General features: G+C 36.9%; 1 protein-coding gene across 3 annotated transcripts in view; it reads right to left on the bottom strand.

Annotated features, from left to right (window-relative positions):
• Window positions 1-6,669, bottom strand: part of LOC116850012 — a 241,496-nt gene that overhangs the window by 56,984 nt on the left and 177,843 nt on the right. The window lies entirely within an intron of this gene.

Raw genomic sequence — 6,669 nt, 5'->3', positions numbered from 1 at the left:
GGGGGGGGGGGGGGGGGGGGGGGGGGGGGGGGGGGGGAAGAGAGGCGACAGTCCCGCGTAAAACGGTTATCAGCGGTGCTTGTGCTTAGTTATTCGCATCGCATCGACTATCGGGATGAGAGAAGTGAGACGATAATAAGTATCGATAGCGCGCTCGCGCAACTTCGCTAAAAGCATGGATCTCTCAGTGGAACTGTCACTGAAGTAACGCCGTTCGCGAAGATTCCTTTCAAAACGACGTTCCTCGGAGTGCTTTTACAAACGTTTGAAGAACGGGGAAGCAGCCCTCCTCGATAGCGCTAGATATAGATTACGCGCGAGTGAGGATTTTTTACTGACGCACATCTTTGTAGGAAACGTCGCGTTTCAGCTGTCCTTTAGACTCGTCGAGACAAAGGACGAAAGTTTCCATCTTGCAATATCGATGAAAGTGACGTCGTCGAATTCGAGACGCGCGCACGACTCTGGCACCGTCAAAAAATAAGTTGCCACCATGCCCCGACTTCGTACGACGTCGCGGAAAACTATGCATACCCTTCGCGAAAACTCCGCATAGCGAAGAACGATGTAGAGTTTCTTTTGCCCTCGAGTGCTTCATATCGCAATAAAAAGTTGCGGTATAAAAATAAAGGGACGGTAAAGAGACGCTTTCTTACGAGAAGCAAAGTTGAAATAACTTGGTGCTGTGTGAGAACGCGACTTGAATGATATAGATACGAATACAAATGATAAAATGGTATGTCGATAAGTTTATGTTAACTGAAAGGACAAATTATTTCCATCAAACAGGAATCTACAATATTCTGAAGTGTATATAGGAGAGGCAGTTAGGCTAAAACATAACACAACCTGCATTATCAGAACATTAGATAGAAACAGAATCTAAAATTCTATTTGACCAAACAGCAATTTTAGTCAAGACCAACGTCTATTTCTTAAAGAAACATAGGGAAATTCATTAGAAATTTAGAAATACTCAAATAATCTCAACAGAGACAGCGGATTAATATCCAGTTTGGCGAGCCATTCTGTCAGTCTAAGAAAGGCTTATCCTACAGTGATAATTCTACAAGAGACTTATGACCACACTCTCCTTTTAACATCGTCCTTATTCCCCCACTATACCTTCCCCTTTCCCACTATTCACCCCAAATCACTAGAGAACCTCTTTTCTTATAAAAGAAGACACCTCGCAAGAAAGTAGCAGGTTGTCCTGCTTCTTGAAGAAATGAACTAAAATGTTACGTGAAACCAAACAAGGAAACGTCGAAACCAAACAAGGAAAACACGAACCAAACTCGGAAAACAAGTAAAATATTTAGGAGGGAGGAAAGGGGAAGATACTGGAGTCGATGATAAATTCGAAAAAAGTCGATAACACAAAGACTTGTCACTATTCTTTTCGTATTTCTTGTAGATACAGAACTTACGTAAATATGCCTTGTTTTATTATTCAATGGGAAATCTAATCACGTATGTATAGAAATCTTTCTGCAAACTTTTCCGATATTCTTAAGCTTCTGAATACAAATGGAAAAGTACAGCAATGTTCTTCAAAATTCTTTTCTGTTTGGAGAATCTACGTCGGTATGTTTCCACAAACTGCGGAATTTTTGGATTAAGCAAATATCCCGCTGACAGCTTGAGATTTTACGTTTAAATTTTTTATTTCATTTTCATCATATATTAAATAATTCTTCTATTTATCTTTATATGTACTTTTTATTGCGTAAAAATTCATTTGTAATTTTGTACAACCAATACGACGTAAATTTTGCAGAAAAATATCGGTATTCTGTCGACAAAGTTTTCAGCATCCCTTTAACTCGTTGGCTATGTCATGATGATTATTAATGACTAACGCTATGATATTGTCGCATCTTGCTAATTTAACATGTAAAACGTGGGAAAAAATAGAGCTAAATGTTACATATACTAGAATTTCGAAGTTACAACTTCTCAGACAACTAATTGTGACTGACTGTACAAATGTGATAAAAGTAGCCTTCTTCTATGTGTTAATGCCTGTCACGATTCTGTTAACCGTATATTTTGCTTTGTAATAATCAAAATACACAAACGCGCAGCAACGTGGCCAATTTGCCGTGTTATCAGATTCAGTAGCGTAGGACAAGAAGGCTATATATAAAATATGTATCTTGATTAGCAGTTCCGGAATCTCTACGAGAGCTCTCCACAGCCCTCCCTTGCCGGCTCCTAATTGTGAGCCAACTTTATCTTGCCCATATGTTTGATTTCAAATATTTTATGAATGAAAATTGCTTTTATTATCCGAAACAGTATGTCATACATTTACAAGAGACTTTATTTCAATTAATAACACGTCGCTTAATTTTGTTCACTCACGATGGAGAATTAATACAAAATTTCGAGAAGTTGAAAAATTTGCTTCTACGAAATCAGTTTTTCTTATTTTTTAAATGTAATATTTCGATTTTAATGAGACTCTCATGGAAAAGTATCTATGTTCTTAAAGGGCCGATCTTGTATCCACTGTTTCTCTCAAGATAAATACTAAAAAGAGCACATGAGCAGCAAACAAGATACAGCCAGAGGCTATCTAGACCTGGTCTCTTGTAACCAACTCCTACACGGAGAGAGAATATTGTAGTTTTTTTTCTTTTCATATAAATTCTTTTCAACTTTATCATGTTTCTAATAGTGTAAGAGAAAAAGAGTAGACTGTCAGTAAGATCTATTTTGCCAAGAGATACAGTAAGTTTCGTTAGAAACAACAAATTTTTTAACAGTACATTTCAGTTTGTAAAATATAAATATGTAAAAAGGAAGAATAATGAATACTACAGAATGTCGATCTATTTTTTAATTACACAATTCTATGGTAATCTTTACTATATTGAGAAAAAAATATTTGAAAAATAGAAAATATTCATTCGGCGGGTGCTAATAACATATTTAAATCTAAATCTAATGGGCTTTCTACAATAAGCCGTTAGTCGTAACACATAATGCATAACACATAAGGCATAAAAGAATCCACCAATCAGAATTCTTCATTTCTATTCTGAAGGACAATTGGTGTATTTTCTTATGTCTTATGTGTTATGCGTTGTGTTATGACTAATGGCTTATTGTAGAAAGCCTATAAAATATTATGTTTAAACAGAATGAACAATTGCTTTCATGAAATGTACATGTGGTATTTTAACAAAACATATAACTTCTTATTTGAAAGAAAAATTTTCAATTTAAAAATGTGCATTGGCACAAGTAGATATGTTATTAGTATCAATCAGATAAATATTTGTTATTTTTTAAATACTTTTTTCTCAGTGGATAAAATTCTCTCCGTGTGTAAATGAAACATATACAAATACAAATGAAATATACAGTGTCCCATAAGTTCGGCAACGGCAAGAAAACTCGGCGGGGGAGCATTTTAGAGAAAAATGTTTCAAATAAAAGTTGTAAGGCTTAAAAAGTCGCATTTAATGACAGTAGTTATTTGACATAAGATGATGTCGCCAAGGTCAGGACAAGGTTAACTTTGCTTTTTTAGATAGAAATACATATTTTTTATTACGGCACTTTATTCTACGTGAAAAAGCAAACAACTGTTGTTTGAAAAAAATTTTTTATACGACCTCTATTTTCTAAGATATTTATGTAAATATCTACAAAATTATTGGTTTCAATAATTTTTTACTTGAATTCTATCAACTTTACCGAAAAATATCAAGAGATAAAAATTATTTATTTTGTTCTCATAGAGCTCTGAGAATTTTTTCTGAATTTTATATTAATTTTTAGTACTGCATTTTCTTGCATTTTCTTGAAGTACTAAAAAGTTAACACAAAATTCTGAAAAAATTCTCAGAGCTCTTTGAAAACAAAATAAGCAATTTTTATCTCTTAATCGGTAATCTTTTTCGGTAAAGTTAATAGAATTTAAGTAAAAAATTATTGAAACCAATAATTTTGTAGATATTTACGTAAATATCTTAGAAAATAGTGGTCGTATAAAAAATTTTTTCAAGCAAAAGTTGTTTGCTTTTTTACGTAGAATAAAATCCCGTAATAAAAAATATGTATTTCTATTTAAAAAAGCAAAGTTGATCTTGTCCTGACCTTGGCGACGTCATCTTAGGTCAAATAACTACTGTCATTAAATGCGACTTTTTAAGCCTTACAACTTTTATTCGAAACATTTTTCTGTAAAATGCTCCCCCGCCGAGTTTTCTTGCCGTTGCCGAACTTATGGGACACACTGTATAGGGATCCAATGATACGAGATGTCCAATATATCGCGAATTGCATTTGTTTAGCGCAGCATTGATGATTCAAGCTTGAATTGAGTTGAAATAATCAACGGCAATCAACGTGTTGACGGCGGTGTGATTATCGTTTGCGCGCGAATCGTATCAGATGCAATCCTACGTCGTTAACCGCGATAAGCGGATTCGTTTACGTGATTGTCACGGGAGGGGGATCGTTTCCCGAAATATTTCGTGTTTGCGCGGACACAACGGTCGTGTCTCTTCTTCACCCGATCTCTCTGCGCGTCGTATCCTCCTGATATTAAGCGCGGCTAATACTGCTTTGCATTCTCTCTGTACCGTTATCGATCCTACATCCCGAACTCTTCCACGTTCAAATCTGGATTCTACGACCGCGTGCACTCGTTTCTTTTTGCGGCCGCGCGCTCCTTTCCTCTTCGCAGGCATTTATATTCATCACGGCGAGCGTCTCCACCTCCTTTACAAACTATATCGGATGAGGGGACAAGTCTTTTTCATCGTTTCTTCCGCTTCTGGCATCGGCGTGGACGAGACGCTCGATGAAAAATATCATTGAAAGGGCTTGTGCGCCGTGACTATTCGGATCTGCCGGGGCGGAAACTGCGGTGGAGCCACGCGTTACCTTCTTTTATGAAAAGTGTGAGCGTGTATCCTATTTTTCAGCGCGTCCTATATTCCTGATTAAATGAGGTCGTACAGGCGAATACATGCGCAACGTGCATATGCAGCGCACGTTGAAAATCTCCGCGACGACTCAAGTATGGGGTGAAACATCCAATAGCCGACATTCCGTCTGATTTCGGCGTGAATTTTATCGGATATTAAGATGTACGAGGAGTTAAAAATAGATAACAATTGATAAATAATTAATAAATCCCATAATTAGTAAATAACAATTGATAAATAATTAATAAATTCATGTGCACCTTAATATTTGATAAAATTTAAGCAAGAGCAGCGAAAAATGGCGAATACAATATCGGCCACCACAAAACTATGCGTTTTCTCATATCGTTGAGATTTCGATTGCCGTTCTGATGTTCGAATTCGTGCGCACGTGTTGCAATTTTCGCAAATAGATTTCATGTTATAGATTTTTCGCACGCAAAAGAATCGTGAAATCGAACTATCTCGAGCATGCACCGCGAATGCGCTGCAAAATGAAGTGTGTCGAGACAACACGCTTGGAGCATGTTAATACATATCTCCACTATATTAGCATTTTAAATTATCACACGTATGTGTGTTAAGACAACACACTTACGTAATTTGAATATTAATATTGACTGTCTACACTGCAAATCCAAGTGTGTTATTTTTAAAAGCATAAACGTGTAATTTGGCTGAAGTGTGTTATTTTTGAAAGCATAAACGTATAATTTGGTCTCTTCACACGTTTCTTGCTGTTTTAAGTCACGTTATTTGAGATGTTTAAAACATATAAATTATAATTTAATATGTTTAAACGTGTTAGATGGCGGGACTTAAAACAGTTAGAAATATGTAAAAAAAAAAGATTCCAGCCAAAATAATATACTTAAGTTTGCAGTGTTGGTCTAGAAAGGGAATGCTAAAAGTATTTCACACATGGTTGAAATGTCACTTTAGAAATTACGTTAGGTCTTAAATTAAAATTCAAATTGAATACAATTCTTTAAGTTAAATTAGCTATATGTACGTATGAATATTATTCGCCATCTAATTTATCCATTAGCACAGTTTCAGTCATAAATCATACAGCGTGTGTTGTCGAAGTTATGAGGTGTGTCACGTCAATTGCTGCGTTATCCAATGTATTATCCAAGTGTGTTCTCAGCATGTTCTGAATATCATTCCGTGCCCGAGTAACATGCTCTGCGTATGTTACGGGATCATTGAAGGAAAGCAACGCGTTTCTGTAATGTTCTGTGCGTGGGGCGTCGCTTAAACACACTTCTATCGCTGAAAACGTGTCCTTTTGATGCACTCGCCAGTTAGTGTGTCGGAATAACACACTGTCAGATGACTGTGGAACGCACATTGTCCCATCTGTTTGTGCAGTGTGTACGTTGCGTCGAAAAGTTGTCTGTACACAGGCATAAAGAAGGAGATGAGGATTAACGTGTCCTGAAATATCCCTTGGCGTATCGTATCGAAGAAGCAACAATGAATACAGGCGTTTTCGCATTGTCGATAGATAAATTTGCCCAGCGCGGCGATTTCCAACGCGACGACACGAGAACTCTCGGCGTGCGACGTCTCTTTCCTCGTGGAAAGCCGCGGCTCGGCAACGGCGCTCGGGAGATTTCACTCTTCGCATTCGTTTATGGAACGTTACGGGAGAAAGAGAGAGAGAGAGAGAGAGAGAGAGAGAGAGAGAGAGAGAGAGAGAGAGAGAGAGAGAGAGAGA

The sequence above is a fragment of the Odontomachus brunneus genome, unplaced genomic scaffold (assembly GCF_010583005.1).
Source record: "Odontomachus brunneus isolate Ranch 3 - 2012 unplaced genomic scaffold, Obru_v1 Obru_scaffold_131, whole genome shotgun sequence".
Lineage (NCBI taxonomy): Eukaryota > Metazoa > Arthropoda > Insecta > Hymenoptera > Formicidae > Odontomachus > Odontomachus brunneus.
This window is presented reverse-complemented; position numbering and strand designations above follow the sequence as displayed.